This window comes from Sorex araneus, chromosome 6, assembly GCF_027595985.1.
Source record: "Sorex araneus isolate mSorAra2 chromosome 6, mSorAra2.pri, whole genome shotgun sequence".
In the NCBI taxonomy this organism is placed as follows: Eukaryota; Metazoa; Chordata; class Mammalia; order Eulipotyphla; family Soricidae; genus Sorex; species Sorex araneus.
In genome coordinates, this window is record NC_073307.1 from 148,021,661 (window position 1) to 148,045,443 (window position 23,783).

The window sequence follows — 23,783 nt, forward strand, 5'->3', positions numbered from 1 at the left end:
TGCACTTGAAATGGACTAAAGACTTGAAATGTACTTGCCTGAAATGTAAGACCTTGATGCTGTAAAGAACACTGGAGACTCCCTGCCGTCAGCCTTGGAGATGTGTTTGGGCTCTAAAACCAGAGCAAAAATAAAAGGGACTGCGTCTAACTCAAAAGCTTCTTTATCGTGAAAGAAACTTGTATCAAAATGAAACAAAGGCATTCTACAGAATGGAAGGAGATTTTTGCATGTCATACATCCACACATACATACATCCGGACTGGAGCCATAGCACAGCGGGTAGGGCAGTTGCCTTGCACGTGGCTGACCCAGGTTCGATTCCTCTGTCCCTCTTGGAGAGCCCGGCAAGCGACCGAGAGTATCCCACCCGCACGGCAGAGCCTGGCAAGCTACCTGTGGCGTATTCGGTATGCCAAAAACAGTAACAGCAAGTCTCACAATGGAGATGTTACTGGTGCCCATTATGGGTGCCCGCTCGAGCAAATCGATGAACAATGGGATGACAGTGCTACAGTGCTACATTCAATCAGGGGTTAATGTCCAAAATACATGTAACAACTCAAAACTCTTCAATTGAAAAAAAAGACTACCTTAGTTAGAAATGGGTAGAAGGGGGCTGGAGCAATAGTACAGCGGGTAGGGGCATTTGTCTTGCACGCGGCTGACCCGGGTTCAATTCCCAGCATCCCATATAGTCCCCTGGGCACCGCCATGAGTACTCCGGAGTTCAAAGCCAGGAGTAACCCCTGTGCATCGCCAGGTGTGACCTGAAAAGCAAAACAATACAATGATGCTCATCACAGTCACAAGGAGGTATAGCCTCTCACCTGTGCAAATGACTACTATTCAAAAGATGAGGAACCAGCAAGAGAGATAGTCCACAGGTTTAAGTGTTTGCCTTACTCATGGCTGACCCTGATTTGATCTCAGGCACTGAATATAATTCCCTGAATGTCACCAGGTATAAGTCCAGAGCACTGTTGAGTGTGGCCCCCAAATCAAACCAAACAACCAAAAAGCAGAAGATAAAGAAACGAGTGCTGGAGTGGATTTGGAGGGAGAGGAATCCCGAGGTGCTGTTGGTTGGAATGTGAATGGGTAAAGCCATTACTGAAATTTGAATGCAGGTTTCTCAAAAATAGAAAGGTAGAATTTCCATCTGATCCAATGATCCCATTTTGGATATTTTCCATCAAAGCAGGGTCAGAGAGATAGTACAGGGGTTAAGGCACTTGCCTTGCACACAGCCAACATTGTATCAATCCCTGATACCGCATATGGTCCCTTGGAGCAATGTCAGGGATCACTCCTGAGCACAGAGCCAGGAATAGCACCTGAGCACTGCCAGATGTGGCCCCAAACTCCCCATCTCCCCAATACAAAAATCTTAATTCAAAGAAACATGTGGTGTGGTTTTGTGTTCATTGCAATGTTATGTACAAGAACCAAGAACTGGAAATCCTCTTAAGTGTCCATTGACTGGTGAATGGATAGAGTGTGTGGTGTATAGAAACAGTGAAAAGCTATTTAGCTATTTTTATAAAAGCTAGAGCACATGTCTGATAGGCATGAGGTTCTGAGTTTGACCCCTGGCACTAGTGACCCCTCTGTGTATGTTGGGTGTAGCTCGGGCAGACCTCAGGCACTCTGGGCCTGAGCACCACAACACCAGGCCCATCTTGCCAGAGTGGCCCCTGAGTCCCTCAAGCCAAAAGTGCTGGCTTTGACCCCCCCTTTTTTTTAATGAGGAAATATTCTCATTTGCAACAATATGGATAGACCTAGGGAATATTATGCTTAATAAGTCAGATGGAGACAGACAAATGCTGTTGCTTTCATTCATACATGGTATACAGAAAAAGCTGAAAGATGAACTATATCCACTTCTGGGCTTGAGGACCGGTCAGTGCTTACCATCAGGGAGGGCAGAGCTGGCTTGGGAGGGGCTGGTGGTGGTGAACGTGGATAAAAGGTGCATGTGTGTGGTGAACAATAGAGTTGGACTCTAGTGGGGAACTTAATATTTCATAAATTTAGAGAGCCTAAAATTTCTAGTTTTATATAACATTTGGAGTGGAGCGATAGCCCAGCAGGTAGGGCATTTGCCTTGCACGTGGCCGACCCAGGTTCGATTCCTCTGTCCCTTTTGGAGAGCCTGGCAAGCTACCGAGAGTATCCCACCCACAGGGCAGAACCTGGCAAGCTACCTGTGGCGTATTCGATATGCCAAAAACAGTAATAACAAGTCTCACAATGGAGATGCCACTGGTGCCTGCTCGAGCAAATCGATACACAATGGGATGACAGTGCTACGATAGTGCTGTATATATGACCCTTAAATCTATTTCCTGGTAACCAGAATGTACCAGTAATCTTCATGACTGTTGAGTCTGACCCAGCAAAGCTAAGCCTTTTGTGGGGTGGGCAGTTTGCCCCACACCTCGCGGTGCTCGTGGATTTCTCTTGCCTCTGTGCTCAGGTGGCAGTGCTCTGGGTATCATATACAGTGGCGGGGATCAAACTGGGGTCAGCTGTGTGCAAGGAGAGCGACCTGACCTCTGTACGATCTGACACTTTCCGTGTGTTTGATTTTTGGGGCCATACCTGATGATACTCAGGGACTACTCCCAGTTTGGTGCTCGGGGTCACTCCTGGTGGTACGTGGGGTGAGTTTGTTGTGCTGGAGACTAAGTTGGGCTTCCTGAATGTCAAACACGTGCTTCAGCCTGTTGAGCTATCTCAAATCTAAGTGTGTTATTTAAAAGAAAAGTTAAAAGGAGCTGCACTGAAGGTCAGTTTACCTTTTCCTGATGAGCTGGATTATTTGAGCAGTATAAATTCTTTGGAGTTTGCTGGGAGCAGTTGCAGAAGTGTTTTATCCAAGCAATAGGTGGGGCGAGACAGAACCTGAGCTAGACTGTTCAAAGAGAAACAGCCGTTAGAAAGGAATTCTTCCCTTTTGTTACCTCTTATTCATGGGCTGCCCTTCATTTGTTCATGTTCCTCTCTAGTGTAAAATGCAGGATCTGAGAAGGAAGTGGAGCTGTCATCAGTTCTAAAATTGCACAGACTATTTCCTCCATTAGTAAACGAAAAATTGAACTTTCTTTGTTTAAATTCTGCAAAATACCAAGACATGGTGTGGTGGACTTTGCAAGTGTGTTATAGATGTCTTTTTATCAAATAGTATTAATCATGGTCATTTTAAATATTCTAAATTTCTCTAAGAATGATTCTAATTTTATGATTCTGTGGGAAGTGTTTATACTTATGAGACTGAAATTCAAATTTTTATCCTACAATTTATAAACCATATGACCTTGGGCAATTTCCTCATTTGTAACATGGAGATAATAATCCCAGCCTTATCAGGCTCTGAGGTTGGTTGCAAGGTTCAATGAGATAATGTGTGTGAAAGTATTTAGTACATTTCCAGGGGTGATACAAATGTTATTGTTCAAGTTATGAAAGTCATCAAGCCCTTCCTTGGTTTGCTGCAGGGGTAGGCATTGTCTAGAGCAGTACGGTGCTTCAGGTCTTAAAACAGCGCCTGGAGCCACTATCCCATCCTGTACAGAAACCAGATTGATGACGAGGCCAGTGCACATTCTGGTTGGTACACTAGTTTGGTGCATTCAATATTTTTGCTTTGGGGAAAATTCTTAGATCCTTGTTGACAGCATGTTCCAGAGAACCTAAAATAACATGGTTTAAACAAGTTATAAGTTGATATACATAAATTCCTGTTGTGGAAAAGCAGTGGGGAACTAGACAGTCCACAGCTGGTATATTCAGGGCGCAATCAGAGACCCGGGGGTCTGCCTTTCCGTCCAGCACGTTTGCCATAGACTCTGCCTTTTTTACCTCATGATCTGAGAGGACTGAAGGAAGCACTCTGTGATCCTCTGAAGTAAATAAAGGACCTCTTTCCACTGAATGAGTTCCTTTGAAACACTGTCTAGAAGACCCGTTGCAACATGGTACTTTTTTTTATTTGTAACCATGTTGTTTTATTGCTTGATCACATGCATTAAACATAGCTACAAAGGATGCAGAACTATATGACCCAAACAAAAGCGGGAGAATAAATGGAAGTTGGTAATCAGATGCTGATTGGAGGGGCAAGTGATGGAATGGAATTTAGGCAGTTCCTTTTCTTGTCATCTAGAAAGTTGATGGCTCCATTCACCAAAACCAAATAGAGGAAGAAAGGTCTGTAGCATATCCCTTCTGGATCTTTTCCAGCAATGTACTGAAAAAGGTCAACTCGCCTATTGGCTGACCAGCTGTCTTGAAAAAAAAATACCCTAAAGTCTTTTGCTATGACCTCAGTTGGTCACTCCCCTAGAGCAGGCATCAAACACCATGCATAGAAACCAGTAAAGGATTCCTAGATAAGCGGGCCAGAGAATGAAGTACAGAGCAGAAGGTCCTTGTTTTGCTTGCAGCTAACCTGGGTTCATTCCCCAGCACCACACATACTCTCCCGAGCACCACCAACAGTGAATCCTGAGCACAGAAACAGGAATAAGCCCTGAGCACTCCTGCCTATGGCTCAAAAACCAAAACCTTAAGAATAAAAGGATTCCAGGCTGGAGCGATAGCACAGCGGGTAGGGCGTTTGCCTTACATGTGGCCGACCCAGGTTCTATTCCCAGCATCCTATATGGTCCCCCGAGCACCGCCAGGAGTTAATTCCTGAGTGCATGAGCCAGGAGTAACCCCTGAGTATTGCCGGGGGTGACCCAAAAAGTAATAAATAAATAAATAAATGGATTCCTGGATACACAGTAACAATGTAGATCAATTTATGCAGAAAACAGCTACAACAAAAATCCCCAGCAGTGCATGTATGAATGTGAGTAGGTATGTGCGTGCACACACTTGAGTATTTGCAGGCATGCATTTGCAAGCCTTTGTGCATGTGCTGGGTAGGAGAAGGAAGGATAATTTATAATTGAAAACATTCACATATTTATATAATACAGTAGCAGTGAGTGCTAGCTGCCAACCTCTAGCCCCATTAATTTTTTCACCTTCCTTATATATCAGTAATTATTGGCAAGTGGGATATTAAGCATTGGCACCAGCACATGCCTCCAGCGGCTCACCTTATAATAATATAAATTTACATTATGTAAAACAATTATATTAATATAAGCAATATTTATATTACAACAAAATAACTTTATATTGTAACATTTTATGTTATATTTTATAATTTATATAACACTACAGAATAATAAAATAATAACGTAATAATTAACTTTATCACTTAGTCACTAATAAGCAGCAAAAGTAGCAACAGAAATGGGTTATTGTTGCCCAAATTTCCTATTACCCTTAAATTCTTTGCCATCCAACAAAGCAGAACACTGTTTTGTTTTGTTTTGTATTTTGTTTTTGGGCCACACTTGGTGGTACTCAGGGCTTACCCCTGCTCTGCAATCAGGAATTACTCCTGGTGGAGTTGCAGGACCATCTTGTGTCAGGGATTGAATCCAGGGCAGCCATTGCAAGGCAAATGCCCTACTCAGTCTGTACTGTCACTCCGGCCCCAAAGCAGAGCACTATTCATGACGCTGCCAGATGGTGAGAGACACAAATTGCAGTGCCAGCATTGGTGAGTTGAATAAATTAATATTAAGTGCTTGTTCAGTATAGGAATATCTTCACTTGAATATTTAGTTAATGTATAATTGACATATAACACATTCTTTTCTTTTCTTTTCTTTTTTTTTTTTTTTTGCTTTTTGGGTCACACCTGGCAATGCACAGATGCACAGGGGTTACTCCTGGCTCTGCACTCAGGAATCACCCCTGGCGGTGCTCAGGGGACCATATGGGATGCTGGGAATCGAATCCGGGTCGGCCGCGTGCAAGGCAAACGCCCTACCCGCTGTGCTATTGCTCCAGCCCCTATTTTCATTTTTTGAGGGGGTCGCACCCGGCGATGCTCAGGGGTTCCTCCTGGTTCTGCACTCAGGAATTACTCCTGACAGTGCTGGGGGGACCATATGGGATGCTGAGGATTGAATCCAGGTCAGTCACACGCAAGGCAAATGCCGTCCCCGCTGTACTCTCCCTTAGTCTCTCATTAGTCTTTTTATATTGTTTTGCTTGCAGTTGTAATTTAGTTGAGGATAGTGTTGTTCATTCTAGTTTTGGTGGGGGAGAGGTGGTGATTTGGGGACCAAACCGAGGGCTGAGCTGGCGCCATGCCCTGCTTGAGCGTGTGATGAGTGAAGGGAGTGTAGTGAGAGTGCAGTGCCCTGTTTTGTGATAAGCAGCAGGAGAGAGACCATTGCTGGAAAGTGCAGAATGAGGGGATGAATCCGAGAGAATATACCTCTCTACGGAGAAAGCAGTGATTGGGGAGGGACAACTAGACATTCTCAGGACTTATTTTATTCTCAGAAGTACTTGCACAAATATTTGCAGTGTGAAAATAAAGTACTTCATTCATTTTGAAAAACATACTCAATAAACAAGGAAAAGAAAATATGAAAGGACAATCCCTAGAGAAACAAAGAGTATATTGGTTTAGTTTTGAGCTTTCTTGTTTCTAAATACCTCTAATTCTTTTTCCTTTAGCTTTTTCATCTCTCTCTCAGAAAACCAAAGGCCCATTGTGTGTATATTTTATTAATACTTCTATATTTTAAGAGTCAGTGTTGTCTCACTCAACTTGCAATTTTTTTCCTGTGTGTGTGTACATATAGAGTATTGATATAAGCTTTACTGCTTTACCAGGTACGATGTTCACAAGATTAAACATATATACATATATATAATGATACATACAATAGGATCAGTTGTTTCCACTATGATCCACTTACCCTTTCCTCCTGTACACGTTGTTGACAGCTTTTATTTTATTTATGCTTTTATTTTATTCACCCACCTCTTTTTTGGGGGGAGTGTTAGGTATTGTGTCACACGTGGCTACACTTAGGGGCTACTTCTGGCTCAGTGCTCAGTGCTCACTCCAAGTGCCAGGGGTTAAACTGGATTAGGCTACATACACAGCAAGTGCCTTCATCTTTATCCCTGTACTATCTCTCTGACCCTTCAACAACCCTTTTAAATATATATCTGATTATATTTTGATTCTCTAAGTGTGAAAATACTTTTGTGCTTTGCCATTTTTTCTGCATCTTTCTTTTCCAGAACTCTTTTTCTACCTTTTATTATAAAGGTATATAATGATTTGTCTCCTCTGGTTGTCTCTAAATTCAGGATTCAACATAATTCGGTGACTTAATTATTCTTATATTACCTTCCAGCCAACCATTATATATATATTTTAAAAGGAGATAATTTATTATACATATTATTACTTAGCACTTACTATAGGACAAAAATTATTGTTATTCTTCAGTATTGATCGACACCAGATAACTAAACTATCAGTAGGATTAAAGAAACTGGATTGAAGCCAAGCAGTAGTGTAGCAGGTAGAGTGTTTGCCTTGCACATGGCCCACCCTGGGTCCACTCCTTGGCACCCCATATGGTACCCCCGAACCCTGTCAGGAGTGATCCCTGAGCGCATCTTGGATATCACTCAAAAACCAAGTAAATAAAAAATGTGTATATTATTTGCCTATGCCACTAAAAGTTCTTTGGTCCATTCAGGATGTGGAAAAAAGGAAAATATTCATTTGTCAGGACTTATTTTGCTTGCTTTGTGCAAAGAAAAACATTAGCCATGTGGTTATAGATGGAAGTATGGCAAAGTTTAGAGCTGCCTTTGAGCAAGCCTAAGAATTTCCCGTTACTGAATCAAGAGGGAAAAGAATGATGAAATCCCTCAGTTTCCTTATCTATACAACACTGGGTGTTGAGTGATCTTGAAGTCCCACTTTCAGCTTTCATAATTCAGAGGCAGTGGTGAAAAGAGTAAGGAAATGACTAACAACAGATATCAAGTTAAGTACAACTAAGAGAAGCCAAGTGGACAGTCTGGGGGAGGATAGAAAAGATCTCAAACCCTGGGGACCACAGAAATAGTAGAGGGGTAAGGTGCTTGCCTTGCACGTGGCCAACCCAGTGTAATTCTTGGCACTACACATAGTCCCCTGAGCCCTGAGAATGGAGTCAGGCTAAGCGCTCAGCACAGTCTATGTGTCCAAAGTGGGAGGGAGGAAGGGAGGGAGAGAGGAAGGAAGGAAGGAAAGAAGGAACGGAAGGAGAGAGGGAGGGAGGAAGGGAGGAAAGGAGAAATGGAGGAAGGGAGAAATAGAAGGAGGGAGGGAAGGAGGAGGGAAGGAAGGAAGGAAGGAAGGAAGGAAGGAAGGAAGGAAGGAAGGAAGGAAGGAAGGAAGGAAGGAAGGAAGGAGGGAAGGAAGGAAGGAAGGAGGGAAGGAAGGAAGGAAGGAAGGAAGGAAGGAAGGAGTTTAAGTCCTGGCGAAGAGGAGGCATACTTCCCATGGAAAATGAGGACAGAAACCTTGCATGTCTGCCTGTTTGATGAGTTATCATTGTGAAATAGGGCTGGAGCGATAGCACAGCGGGTAGGGCATTTGCCTTGCACTCGGCTGACCCGGGTTTGATTCCTTCATCCCTCTCAGAGAGCCCAGCAAGCTACTGAGAGTATCCCGCCCGCACGGCAGGACCTGGCAAGCTACCTGTGGCGTATTCAATATGCCAGAAACAGTAACAAGTCTTACAATGGAGACATTACTGGTGCCGGCTCGAGCAAATTGATGAACAACCGGACGACAGTGCTACGACAGTGCATTGTGAAATGAAAACCACCCTATTTATGTTCTGTAAAGAGATGTAGGTTCTAGGGGGGTTTGTTTTGTCTTGTTTTGTTTTTAACATGTAGGCCATGCCCTCTTAGGGGAGCTGTAGATGAGCCTATGTAGGTTCTTAAATATTAGAAAATTTCGTGCATAACAGTTTTTCTGTGAGAAAGCATTTGCAGCTTTGGTCAATTTATCATTATGACCTAATTAAAAACAAATGAAACAAAACTCTGTCTCTTACAAACAGATGCTGAAGACTCCAGATACTGAAAATGGAGAAGGAAGACCTCGTCAGTGGCCCTGCCATGGGTGGGGTGGGTGGCTGTGATGTTTCCAAAGCAAGCTGGTTTAAATCACAAAAGATGTTGGGGCTGGAGGGACAGTACAGTGGGTGGGGCACTTGTTCCTCGCACTCAGTGAACCCAGGTTTGATCCCTGTCATTACATATGGTCCCCTGTGTGCAGCGCCAGGACTAAGCCCTGAGCACCAAGGAGTGTGGCCCAAAAAGCAGCAACAAAATTCACAAAAGATGTACAAAGTAAGGGGTTAGAAAAATATATACATAGAACTGAGAAGATTTTGCCATTTGGCAGTTTTGGTCTTGGATTCCTTTTTTTTTTTTTTTTGCTTTTTGGGTCACACCCGGCGATGCACAGGGGTTACTCCTGGCTCTGCACTCAGGAATCACCCCTGGCGGTGCTCAGGAGACCATATGGGATACTGGGAATGGAACCCGGGTCGGCCGCATGCAAGGCAAATGCCCTACCCGCTGTGCTATTGCTCCAGCCCCTTGGATTCCATTTTTGACTGTGTGACTTTGGGCAGGTTTAGCCTTCCTAAGCCTCAGTTTTCTCAGCTATAAATTAAGGACTGGAGCGATAGCACAGCGGGTAGGGCATTTGCCTTGCACGTGGCCCACCTGGGTTTGATTCCTCCATCCCTCTCGGAGAACAAGGCAAGCTACCGAGAGTATCCCGCCCGCACGGCAGAGCCTGGCAAGCTCCCTGTGGCGTATTCGATATACCAAAGACAGTAACAATAAGTCTCACATTGGAGACGTTACTGGTGCCCACTCAAGCAAATCCATGAGCAACGGTCCGGCATTGCTACAGTGCTATAAAATAAGGATAATAATTTTCTACCTTAAGGGCCGGTGGTTATAAAGATTAAATGAAGTAAAGCATGTTGAGTATGTGATACAATGTTCGGCGCATGGCAGGTCTTGGCCACTCTCTTCCCCTCAAAGTTTTAAGTTTCCTGCTTCTATTTTGAGCGTTAAATGTGGCTACTTTAACTTGGGGGGGCTGCTCGTCCGGATGTCCATCCTCAGAGGATTCCGGTGAGGCGCACCTTCCCGCACCCTCCGAGGAAGTGGTCGGCTCTGTGGCGCTTTCCCAGGCAGGTTTGCAGGCCGACTGGGTACAAATCATACGCTGGACGCGTTGCCTGGCAGCACGTGTCCCTGAGTGGTGGGACATGGCTTGCATTGTAATGTCATCAGTTCAGGGGCCAGCTGGCTGGACATGGACCGCCACATGGACCGGGGGACTCCATTCTGCCCCCGTCCCACAGCAGCCAGCACGGGGGTTCACAGAAAATGACAAGCCAGGCATGGCGGAGGGAGGCGCCGGCGGAGCAGCAGGATGTCCTTTGATTTGCTTCTGTTATTTGCATGTCTTTCTTGTGATGTCTGTGAAATGTGCAGAATGACAAAGTTTTTTAAAAGACCCGCTGACTCTGCCGGAGACTGTGAAAAACCTCCCGTTTAGAGCCCTATTATGTCCCGGGAGCCTGCATTTTCTATATCTTTTTCTTCATTTTTTATTAATGCAAACATTTGCATGAAGACAGAACCTTTGTTTCTGAGAGAGTTCATCTGCCCCTGCTGCTTACTGGCCCGGCCGCACAAGAGCACAACAGACCCTTTGTGGCGCTTTCAGCCGCGCTGTTTATGAACGGTGGCTTACTGAGCACTGCTTCCTGTGCCCTGTGCTTCCATTTTGTCCAAAAGAGAGAGAAAAAAAAAAAGAAAGAAAATAGTTCTTAGGAGTGAAAGGAATTTGGACTTTCTTTCACTCAAGTCCTGAATGTTGAGATGACAAGCAGCCCCCAAATGTGTGAGGGACTGGTAATTGCATCGAGTGCAGTTTTTTTTCTCTCTCTCCACTTTACCTTGAGCATAATGAGGCTCTTAGCGACAATAGCGGGAACGGGTGTTTTCTCAATGAATCCGGAGAATGAAAAGTAACAAGGCAGCCGAGAGAGGGGCTGAGAACAGGACCAAAGTGGTTTCCTACAAGAGCCCTTGTGTTGTCGCCGAATGTGTTTGGGTACTCAATGTGGCCCACCTGGGAGGCGCCAGAACGGGGTGCGTTGCGTTGAGTCAAGAACAAGCACCACAGCATCTAACGAGCAATCGAGTTGCTGTGCTCAGTGGGTCAATACTGGAATGACTGGCGTGCGGCGGAGGCTGGACGGCGCTGAAGGCGATACACTCGTCATTGGTGGCACCTGTCTCTAAGGAGTAGGGGCGCCAACGGAGAAGCTGATGCACCCACAGCAGAAAACATTCTCAATCAAGGGAGGAGCGACCTCTGGGGATGTTGAGATAGACGTTCAGTGAGTTTAGGAAAAGGCTGTGAGCCAGGGGAAGCGTCCTCAAGAAGGTGGCCGTTAGTGACCCTGGAGGGGCTGTTCTAGTATGCAAGGGCCAAGTAAGAGACTCGGTGAAGGATCGAAAGACCTTCATTGGCAACAGGCTGGCTGGCTGGAAGATGGTGGATTCATGTCCTCAAAGTCACCATCTTGTTTGCACAGGGACAAGAGGAGGTGTATGGAGAAGTGCCTAGAGAAAAAGAAGCAGGAGCACAATTTTAGGAAGGGCAGGTTATGCGCCAGACTGACCAGCTCCCTGGTGGGCATCCCCCCTGACCCCCAGCTCCATCTTATCTAAACCAAAGGTTTCTGAGGAAGGACCAAGCTGTCCCTTTGGGGGGGAGGGGACAACAAAATAAGGACTACTGTCTGTGCTCAGAGAGATTTAAATTTTTTTTTTTTTTTTTTTGCTTTTTGGGTCATATCTGACAATGCACAGGGGTTACTCCTGGCTTTGCACTCAGGAATTACTCCTGGTGGTGCTCAGGGGACCATATGGGATGCTGGGAATCAAACCTGGGTCGGCCGCGTGCAAGGCAAATGCCCTACCCGCTGTGCTATCGCTCCAGCCCCGAGATTTTAAATTGTTTTGAATTCAGCTCTTAATTTCTTCTGGTTTCAATTTGAACTGGACCTGGCATGAAGGTAGAAACAATTGGCTTCAGTGCTGAAAGTAATGAGACAAAAATTATGTTGATGTGGTAAAGATAGATCCAAAGTACTTTTCTTTCTTTTTTTTTTTACGGTCTTTCACATCACTGATTCAGATGCTATATTAAGTGTTGGCAAGATCACCACGCAAAATGAATTGCACTGGGGCCTGCGTGTCTAGGCTCTGCTCTTCTCCATCATTTGCTTCCTCTGTCTTGTACACTTTGGCAGGGGCCTCTGGGCATCTGCAGATACCTTCCTAGCATCCTTCATAACAAAACCAGAAGCTCCCCCGGATCACTGAGCACTCACAGCCCTGTCTCACAAGCAGGAGGAGACTGAGCACTTGATTGGGGATTCAAAATGTGAGACTCGGGGCTGGAGTGATAGCACAGCGGGGAGGGCGTTTGCCTTGCATGCAGCCTATCCAGGTTCAATCCCCAGCACCCCATATGGTCCCCCGAGCACTGCCAGGAGTAATTCCTGAGTGCAGAGCCAGGAGTTAACCCCTGAACATCACCGTTGTGACACCCCACCTAAAAAAAAAAAAAGAAAAAGCCAAATTGTGAGACTCTTTATTTGAAAAGGAATCTCACCTTCCTGTGTGGGCCTTGCCAGTCAGAAGCGAGATATCTGGGGATTCTCAGCCCATGAGGTTTTTTTATGTTTTGTTTTGTTTTGTTTTGTTTTGTTTTGAGGGTGGGGGCACACCTGGCGATGCTCAGGGGTTCCTCCTGGCTCTGCACTCAGGAGTTACTCCTGGTGATGCTCAGGGGACCATAAGGGATGCTGGGGATCTAACCCAGGCCAGCTGCATGCAAGACGAACACCCTCCTGGCCTTCCTGTCTCTCAGCCTACAGTCCATGAGTTTTTCAGCCTTCTTCAGTTAGAACACTTCTGTATCCTGTTGCCAGTAGGTTGAGATCATATTACTATGACTTTAGTTTTTCAAGTGCTGATTTGTTGTTTGGGGCAGTGCTCGGGGGCTGCTCCCATCAATGTGACACTTGCTCTTGGTGGTCTCAGGGGATGATGTGAGGTGGGGGATTGAACTCATTGAACTATCTCTCCATCCCACTATAGTCTGTTTGTTTTTTGGGGGGCAGGGGTCACACCCGGTAATGCTCAGGGTTACTCCTGGCTCTACACTCAGGAATTACTCCTGGCGATGCTCAGGAGAACATATGGGGTGCCAGGTCTTGAACCGCAGGTAGGCCGCATGCAAGGCAAACACCCTACCCGCTGTACTATCGCTCTGCCCCCTAAGTACTCTTTTTTTTTTTCTTTTTGGCTCACACCTGGCGATGCACAGGGGTTATTCCTGGCTCTGCACTCAGGAATCACCCCTGGTGGTGCTCAGGGGACCATATGGGATGCTGGGAATCAAACCTGGGTCAGCCGCGTGCAAGGCAAACGCCCTACCCGCTGTGCTATCGCTCCAGCCCCCTCCCCAGTACTCATTTTTATAGAACTGTTGTGAATGTAAAATGCCCATTGAAAAATTATTGCATTACTAATTTATTGTGTTAAGACACTGATAATACTAATTGAATCACATATTGCCAAGCATAATTACTGATAATCTGTAAATTCCTGGTTCCTCTTTGGTGATTATATAACACAGTTTCACATTTTAACTTTACTGTTCTCCTGCATGAACTGACAATATGAGTTGCACATAACTTACTGCGTGTTTGTCAATTTATAGGGTGTTTTTAAACCTGCAGTGCTTTCTGGAAAATTGTTTTGTGAGTATATAAGGAGTTGGTTTGGGATAGCAGGTCCTTGAATAACATCATTTCATTATGATGTGATGAGAAGAAAACAAATTATTCCCTGCTGGGTCACTGTCTGGAATTTTCTCACTGTCCCCAAGTCTATGTGGGTTTTCTTCAGCCCACCTGCCCACATCGCAGAGCTGTGCACATGAGGTTAGCATGGTGTGTCTAAATTATCCCAGTCTGAGGAGGGGGGGTGGGGGAGAACACGCTGATGGAATAGAATAGACTTCATCCACCCCGAATGGGAATCAACGAATAGACGCAAATTGTTTAATATTTCAATATTGAAGTGATTTTAGACTTCAGAAGTTTGGTGATGTTTTTGTCACCATAAATATGCCTTAGAAGCTTGTCTCTTGGGGCTGGAGAGAGAGTACAGTGAGTAGGGCGCTTGCCTTTCACACCGACAACCTACGTTCGAGCTCTGGCATCTCATATGGTTTCCCAAGCCCACCAGGATTGACCCCTGAACACAGAGCCAGGAGTAAGCCCTGAGCACTTTGGTTTTTGGGCCACACCCAAAAACCAAGAAAGAATAAAATAAAATAAAAAGGGGAAAAAAGGATTTTTATCTCTTGTTTGTATCAGTTAGCCTATGGGAAAATTGTTTCATGACATGTGGTTCCATTTGAAGTTGCAGTTTCCAAGAATCTGTTGAGGAAGTTAACTGAAGACTTACTGTACTATTCTCTGAGTAACTATTTTTACAAAGCTATTGTTATGACAATTATTACTTGGGTTCCTGTGTCCCATAGATTGTAACTGTGGGAAACTTAAGTGCCACTTTAGATTTCTCTGATGTTCAGGCAATACATTTTGTTACAGTCAGCTCCTGAGTGCTCAAGTTTGGACCTCTGTCCAAGCTTCCTTTAGAAAATAACTTTCTGTAGTTTCTGGCACTGGGAGTTGCCAGACTCCAAACTGCTAATTCTGTATTATGAGATTTGGGATGGAAATACTGAGTATTAAGACTTAAACACTTTGCCTTAATTGACATCCCCCCCCCCACACTCCTCCCCACAAATCCCAAATCACCAGTTTAGCAAGAAGGGAAGAAAGGATAATGGTTCCAAGAGATAGTTTTACTTATTTCCTTAATTGTTTTGTGGTGAGTGGGGGGCTGGGGGGGCACACCTAGCAGTGCTCTGGGGCTATTCCTTGCTCTGTGCTTGGGGAGTCTCCTGGTGCCGCTCAGAAAGCCGGCAGCGTGGAGGTTGGACCAGGGCCTCCTGCACATGCGCTCAGCCTGTCTCCTAAGATACCTGCTGTAATGGCAAGGCGTTCAGCTCTGCACAGCTCTTAACTCTTATCACACCCCTCGACACAGAGATCTTTAGCCATGCCTTTTAATATCTGACTTTGCCTCGCTGAGCAGTAACACTTTGGTGGTTCATGAAGTCCCGTACTTAGGTCCGTTTTACAATTATTACTATTGTAAACGACCTTTCTTTACGTGTAAGTTTGTTTGCAGAGAATTCTAGTTGATACCTGCCATGTTGGGGCTGGAGCACAGCGGGTATTTGCCTTGCATGCGGCCAACCCGGCTTCGATTCCTCCGTCCCTCTCAGAGAGCCTGGCAAGCTACCCGTGGCATATTCAATATGTCAAAAACAGTAACAGCAAGTCTCACAATGGAGACGATACTGGTGCTCGCTTGAGCAAATTGATGAGCAACGGGATGACAGTGATACAGTGACAGTGATACAGTGATACCTGCCATGTTAAATAGCTCCTGAAAGGCTGTGATCAAGTGCAGTGCAGGCCAGCAGCCTAGGTTTCTGTCTCAACACTGCTTCAAATCAGCCCTTTAACCTTTAGGTAAATTATAGGTCTCTCTCTTTTTTTTTTTTTAATCATCTATAAAACGAGACCAGAACAAAAGTGCCCATCTCATAGGATTGTTGTGAGAATTAAATAAACACCTGTAAAATGCTTAGAATGCTGTCTTGCGCAGAGAACATAATTAAGTGTTGCTCATTGGTATTATATTCATACCTGACTACCATCAAATAAACCTTGTAATTATCAAGAGCTACTAAAGGAGAGAGGCCTGCATTTATATCAAGATGTTTATTAGGATATTGATCTGCAGGGTATGATTCATGTACAATCTTTTTCCTGGGGTCCCAGAGCTAAATTCGCTATGTAGTTAAATTATACTCAGAGCTTGTTAGTATTTAGAGAGGTCTGTTTGATTGACCCCTTGCTTTATTGATCTCGACTACAAGTTTAACACTTCTTTTTATATTCACTGTGGTAATCATGCACTCAGGATCTTGGTAAGGAATGCAATTACCAGAGAAAATATAAGATAATGGGTTTGTACACTGTGAGGTAGAGAAGGCTTGTTTGAACAAGACACATCACAAAAGCCAAAGATAAATATTTTTGGTATATCAATATTTAAAAGTTACGTGCAATGATAAGAACCACAAACTAAAGAAATGTAAGGTGGATGTATAGGTTTGTAATATATGTGGAATTAGAAAATAATCTCTAAATCAAGAATAATGAAGGCAACCAAAGAGGAAAATGGGCAAGAGCTTCTATTTCTTATTCACAGAAGGAAGAAAAACGCATGAAAATATGATTAACTTTATGTGTAAATAAGAAAACAAAAATTAAGACAATTGTTAGCTGCTAGTCTAAACTATTAGATTAGCAATACAACAAGGTCTTGGACCAGGAATAGTGAAAATAGATATTCTTATGGCTGGTAGAGTGTAAAGTAGAAGAAATAGCCCTTTATGAAAAAAATTACATAAAGATGCTCGCATCCTTGTTATGCAAGTTCTATTTTGAGTTATCTATCTTAGAAAAATGAGGCCAGAGAGATAGTATAGCAGTTAGGTGCTTGCCTTGCATGCGGCTGACCCGAGTTCAGTGCCCAGCACCACATTTGGTCCCTGGAGTCCCACCTTGAGTGGACCCTGAATGCAGAACCAGGAGTAAGCCCTGATCACCTCTGTGTATGGCCCAAAATAGATTAAAAAAAAAAGAAAACAAAAATCCTTGCACATATACAAAAGAAATGTGTTCAATGTAGTAATTGATAATAGTGAAAAGATGAAAGCAACTTAAGCACAAATCAGTAAGGAAATATTTACCTTTGGAAAACATCAAAAAGGTAAGTTGGCTTCGTGAAAATTATCTCTAGTCATTATTGAGTGAAAAAGCAAGGTGCAAAGAGTACATGTCTCTTTACTTAAAAAGCAAAGCAAAAGCAACTGAACACTATATATTCTCTTGCTCCATTTTTTATTATAATGCCATGATTTACCAAGTTATTCATTTCAGGCATTAAATGCTCCAACACTAGTCCCACCACCATTGTGACCTTCCCTCCACCAATGTCCCGAGTTTCCCACCTACCTCTCCAGCCTGCCCCCTTGCAGGCACAAACAAATTTACTTCATATTGTTTGTTACAACACAAAGGCAAATCAAATCAAAAATTAGATCAATAAGAATCAATGCGTGATCACTGTAATATCTCACGATTATGTTCCTAAAGTCATTGTCTGCGCGTCTACTGTGCTGGTCGGTGCTAGTTTAGCCTTCTGTGTTCCTGTTTAGGCTCACTGAGCTTGGTGGGCTTCTGCGCACCTTTCCCATCAGGTTGTCTGTGATCTTACTGGGTTGACAATACTATGAAGTTCGGAGGATAGTCATGTGGTCCAGGACTATTTGTTGCCGTGGCAGTTTGATGGAGTTCACTTGTGGAGCTGGGCTGTTCTGTGTCAGAGGCTGTTGGGTGTGGCTGCAGGCTGCTGGGCCTCCAGGCAGAACCAGGCAGAAAGGGGAATCGACCCACTCCCATTCCAAGAACGCCCCGGAGTTTTCAGCCCAGGCCAGTCTCCCTGAGAAGATTTGGTGATACCATGTTCTTTTGGAGCTATAACGCTGGGCTGTTTCTCTGCCAGCTAGATGGCTTGTATGGGCGGGGGCTCAGCTGGGTTTTCCAGCTGTGGTGGGGGAGGAAGGGGAGTTGGGCCAGCCCCCATTCCAAGGATACCCCAGAGGGGCTGGAGTGATAGCACAGCAGGTAGGACATTTGCCTTGCACGCAGCCGACCCGGGTTCGATTCCCAGCATCCCATATGGTCCCCTGAACACCGCCAAGAGTAATTCCTGAGTCATGAGCCAGGGGTAACCCCTGTGCAACGTCGGGTGTGACCCAAAAAAGAAAAAAAAAAAAGGATACTCCAGAGTTTTCAGCCCACTGGTCTTACCTGGGAAGATTCAGTTGCCATTCTAAGTGAGGGTATCAGTATGGCTGCAGGCTCCTGGGCCTTCAGGCAGAAAGGGGAGCCTGGGGGTTTCAAGCCATAATGTAGCAGGCATGGAATCTGCCTTGCATGCAGGCGACTGGGGTTCAATCCCTGGCATCCCTTATGATTCTCCCAGCACCACCAGGAGTGATCCCTGTTGCAGAGCCAGGAATAACCACTGAGCATTGCAGGAATAACCACTGAGCATTGCAGGGTGTGGCCCCCAAACCAACAAACCAAAACAAAACAATGTGTGTTTTTTTTGGGGGTGGGGGGGAATCTGCTTACCCCCATTCCGGGAAAGGCCTTAGAGTTGTCAGCCCAGACTGGTCTACCTGGGAAGATTCAGTGGGCATGTATTCTACATATTTTTATTTGTCTCTTTTGGTTATTTTTTTTGGTTGTTGTTGTTGTTTATATTGTGTTTATTTTTTAAGTACACACCCAACTGTTCACAGTTATTATCACTGGGGAAAGGATCGGTAGTTAGATTTTTTTGGTATTGAAAATGGGTACTTAAAATGAATGACATGTGTAATTAGAAATGAACTTTAAGGTTTTTTTTTTAATTTGAGGCCCAGGATTTACAATACTGTTAATGACAGGGTTTCATGCACACGGTGCTCAGCACCACACCCTCCACTGGAGCGTCCACTCCCTTCCCCCATTTTCTCAGGGTGCTCCTCCTCGCAAAGCATGAGCTCATCCCGTTGAACTGTATTATCTCTGGACTGGAGCGATAGCACAGTGGGTAGGGCGTTTGCCTTGCACGCGGCCGACCCGGGTTCGATTCCTCCGTCCCTCTCGGAGAGCCCGGCAAGCTACTGAGAGTATCCTGCCCACACGGCAGAGCCTGGCAAGCTACCCATGGCGTATTTGATATGCCAAAAGCAGTAACATGTCTCACACTGGAGATGTTACTAGTGCCCACTCGAGCAAATCAATGAACAACGGGACTACAGTGCTATCTCTGGCTCACTGAAAAGCAGTCTCAGTTTAACTTAACAACATTTTTTGGTGCCACCAGCATCTGAGTCAAAAATCAAAAGAGGTTTCAAAGACCAGTATGTCTCTCAAAAGAACTCTGGCAGGCAATAAGAAAATCAGATTTAAAATTGAGTGTTACTATTGCTGCTATCCTGTTCCGTTTATTTATTGCTGTCATCTACAGTAATTCATGTGAATGTGATTCCAGTGATACTTCTTCAGTGTGGCATAGATACTGTTTTCAATAATAGCAATAATAAAAGAGTGGTCTAATGCTGTAGGTAGAAAATTCTGAGCCCCTTAAGCGAAACTTTCCAGATGGGACCCTTATCATTTAATTGAGAAACAAACAGCAAGTATTACTTTGATGGTATTTATGCTTGGGAAGAGAGTAAAAAGAAATAGTTTCGGACTTTCCCCATATAAATTAGAGCCTCCTAGGTAATTAGCAGTTAATAATGAATGCTTGCCACAAGTTGAAGGCTATGGCTGGAATGTGACTATGTATATTATTATATGTGTATGGTTTTATATAACTCAAGAATCCTTGAAGATAATCTGTAAGCATCTTTATTTGTATAAGCACAACTTTAAGTAAGCAAGTGGGAAGCTATACAGTAGGTGTACATTAGTGCCTTGATGTCCCTTGGCGTATGTTAGTACTAATGTACACTGGAATACCTTAGTGGACATTAGTGTACCTTAGTATGCCTTGGAGTACCTTGGTGTACCTTAGTAGCCTATCTTCTGGGTTTTGCAATGTCTTGGGGGAGTGTATTGCTACAGTTCTAATAAAAAACAGTAACTAATACTTACTGCATATTTACTATGTGCCAAGCACTATAGTCTATTATTTCAACTCTTTTACTTAATCCTCATTACAATCTCAGTTGGTAGGCACTACTCATCAATTTTACAGGAAAGCGTGGAGGTTTTGGGTGACTTGTATAGATAGCATGGTTAGTAAGTGCCATATCCAGAAGCAGTTTTACTTGAGTTCATGTTCTTAAGCACTAAAATAGACTGCTATTGTTATAGTCTGTAGAATCAGAATCAGCCTGCTGCAATAATGATATAACCATTTGTATGTTATCTTTCCTACTTGACAAATATTTTCTGAGAAATAGTTTGTCAGACGCGTTATTATTATTATTGTTATTATTTGATTTGGGGGCCACACTTGGCTGTGTTCCGGGAACCATATATGGTGCCAAGGTCAAACCTGGGTTGGTGTGTGAAAGGTGCAAGGTGAATGCTTTACCCACCGTTTCTCCAGCCCCAGACATGTCATTCTTAATATCACAGTCATTTTAGGGGTTGGAGAGATAATTCAGCTGGAAAGGTGCTTGCTTCGCATACTGCCAGCCCGGATTTGATCCCCAGCACCTGATACGGTCCTCCAAGCCTGCAAGGAGAGGTTCCGGAGAACAGAGCTAGGAGTAAGCCCTGAGCACAGCCAGGTGTGGCTCCAAACAAAACAAAACAAATTTTAAAACATCACAGTCGTTTCATAGCAGGAATAACTGGTATAAAGAGATTAATTAACAAAATAACAGTGTTGAGTGATTCAACAGAATGAAATGTGTAATTCACTTGTGAGGTTCATATACTAATCTTCTATTTATGTGTATCAATTTGCGCTATACTTCTATTTCACGTAGATGTAAGTACTCATCTCAGACAGTGATGCTGTGTGAGACACAAATAAATACTTACCTCTTAGTGTGGATTTCAGAAAAACAGAACCACTTTGGCCTGTGGTAGAGAAGGCAATCCAAGTCTTGTGGCGGAAGGCACAGCAGAGCAAGTGAGGAAAAGCCATCTGAAATGTTTTTCCTCTTCCAGGAGGGCAGCAAAGGTGCCCAGATATCTTTGCCCTCCGGGACTGCAGGTGTGCAATTTTTATTCTTTAATCACTCACATAAATTAAAGCCTATTCCTTTGCATTTAAGAAATAATATAAAATGACACCCTCCATGTTTTATTGCCATGCAAGAGCTTTGAACTCTGTTTCATTGAAGTTTGATAAACTGCAAGGATTTTCCAGGATTGGGGAGTGCACTTAACCGCAGAGGGAACTTTGGACCGATAAGAGCCGCAGATGCAGGCAGCCACCAGCGCGCAGCAATTAGAACTTGGCTTGCCTGAGACTCTGCAGGGCGGCAATCTCCCGGCAATTCAGAGCTTCTTCCCTTCTCCCACAGACGCGGAGGGCCACCAGGGCTTTCCAGATCCACCCTGTGAACTCAGAATGGGGGCGGCGGAGGCCTTGCGCTGGGGTGGTTTGTGAGAAACTTTGAAATCTGGGGACAAGTCCTAACTTCGCTCACAGGCCGACCGGCCTGCACGCTGAACGCAGGTGGGGGGGTCAGCGTGCACGCGCACGCGCGCACCCCCGTGAGTTGGCGGAAAGGAAAATGATCCACATCTCCCAGGTGACTTCCCAATCAGCAGACAGCCTGCCTCTGTGTTCTAGAAAATAGCGCATTATGTACTTCTTCTGAAACTGGTATGAATCGTGAGTCACGAGGCAAAGAGCGTGGACTCTGTATGAAACGTAACTTTGGTTCCAATCTCGGTCTCTCTTTTTACTATATGTGTGTCCTCTTGAGCAAGTTACTTTTGTTCTTCAAGTTTCAGTTCTCCTCCTTATAAAGCATAAGTAGTCCAAATACCTGTACTTGATTGTTGTGAAGACTAAAGCACATAAGCTTGTAAAACAATTAGTACCCATTTGGCACATTGTTAGTCAATATGTTGCCCAGGTGCTCAAAATTGGTAGCTATTACTGTTATTATCTTTATTGTTGCATGTAATGTTAAATTCTAGGCATCTGATTAGCTGCTGACAGTTAAACAGGCATGGTCTTTTAAAATTTTTTTCTTTGTTGGGATCCCAGGTCTGTTTTTTCAGAGGGTTCCTCTGTCTTTTCTAGGAGGACAAAGTGCTTTGACTCCATCTGTGCTGAACACATCTCTCCCTTTACAGTACTTCCAAATTGACTTTTAGTTCTGGAGTTGGAGGGAGAAGCAGCAGGACTTGCTTCTACGTAGAACTTTTTTGTATCCACCCTAACAAAAAAGATTCTGTACTACCCCTAAGGCACAATCATCCATAGACCCCAAGGAAGAAGCCCTTGTACCCCTCTTTGGGATCACACCTAGCAGTGCTCGCTGGGGTGGGGAGTGGCCATGTGGTGCTGGGGATCAGACTCAGGGCCTTGAAGCTTCTCTCTCACTGGTGCTCTTGCCCCAGAAAGGAAGATTGGGGTAAGTGAGTGGAAGAAGGGAGGAAGAATATGTAGGTGAAAATGTAGATTATTTTAATGTTGACTTGGTCAGTTTTTCTTCCCAGCCTGATATATACTAATTATGATTGTTTATATTTTGAAAACAATGCTAGAAGTTGGCATATATCGGAATGTTACTCTGTTTTTAGCAATCTTTTTAGAGAAATAGTTTCCCTTTTTCATTCTTTGTGTTTTCATGTCTTGGGCCTTACCCAGAAGTGCTCAAGAGCTACTGCTGACTCAGTGCTCCTGGTGGTGTTGGGGACCATGTGATGCTGGGATCAGACCCCAACCTCCCCCACACAGAGCAGGTGCTCCAGTTCTTTGGCCTCTCTCCTTGGTTGAGAAATAAGTTTCCGTGCTGGTGGAACTGTTGAACCACTGGTGAAGTACGGATTTTGCTCTTGTATCTTCTGGGGGCTTGAGGACATGTAGAGAATGCAGTGTCTGGTAGTAGTGAGCTTCGGGCAGCACTCACTGATAGAACAGACCTTGGGGTGTGCACACATCACTCAACAGGGCAGCGAGCTGGTGCAGTTTGGTGAGTCAGAGGAAATAGGCTCTGAGTGCAGGGGGAGGAGAAAATGAATTTGCTCTATAAAAAAATTAACAAGGAACCAGGAAAATTGTCAAAAAAATTTAACAAGGAACTTACAGCAGTTAAGTTGCTTGCCTTGCACACTGCCGACCTGGGTTTGATCCCCAGCACCCCATATGGTCCCCCAAGTCTACCAGGAATGATCCTTGAACACAGAGACAGAGAAAGGAGGAGAATTTAAACACAAGGAATAAGACAAATAGATAGAATTCATAGCCAGGACTCATACCCAATATCTGCCTATTCTAGTCTCTCACCTGCTATTTAAATAAGCCCACATCTGACTCACACCTTTATCAGCCACACCCATCGTCAAAAAAAAAAGATTTCTGCAGATGTCATGGTTACTTACTATACATAACACCAGTACCGAGCTTTTCGTGGTATGTAAACTTTTTCAGTGATTTGATTTTTTCCAATAAAAGAACTAAAGAGCCAAATTTGCTTTGCAGTTAGGCTATTCACACTTGAGGTATGGAAGATCTACTCCTTAAGTTTCTGAGACGTTCAGAAGTGTAAGACTGGAAGGTGATGGAAAGAAAAGAAATTCCAGGCCTACTGCTAACTGGTGCTAAAATTTGTCATCAGTTCAGCCTCTCACTGACACAAAGTGGAGGGTTGGTGCAGGGGCTCACAGCCGACCAGAGGGCAGCAGGTTCTGTTCTCTGTTCATCATCTCCTGCTGTCCCCTTGAGACCACATCTCAGAGCCAGGGGGTTTGGGACCTGCATTCGCCCCACCTCCCAGCCCCCCACCCGCACCCTTCACACTAGGATGGGGAGGACTTTTATTCCTT

The 23,783-nt window shown here is 44.4% G+C and overlaps 1 protein-coding gene across 2 annotated transcripts in view; it reads left to right on the forward strand.

Moving 5' to 3' along the window:
* Positions 1 to 23,783, forward strand: part of CSTPP1 (centriolar satellite-associated tubulin polyglutamylase complex regulator 1) — a 219,750-nt gene that overhangs the window by 30,350 nt on the left and 165,617 nt on the right. The gene's annotated exons all lie outside the window — the stretch shown is intronic.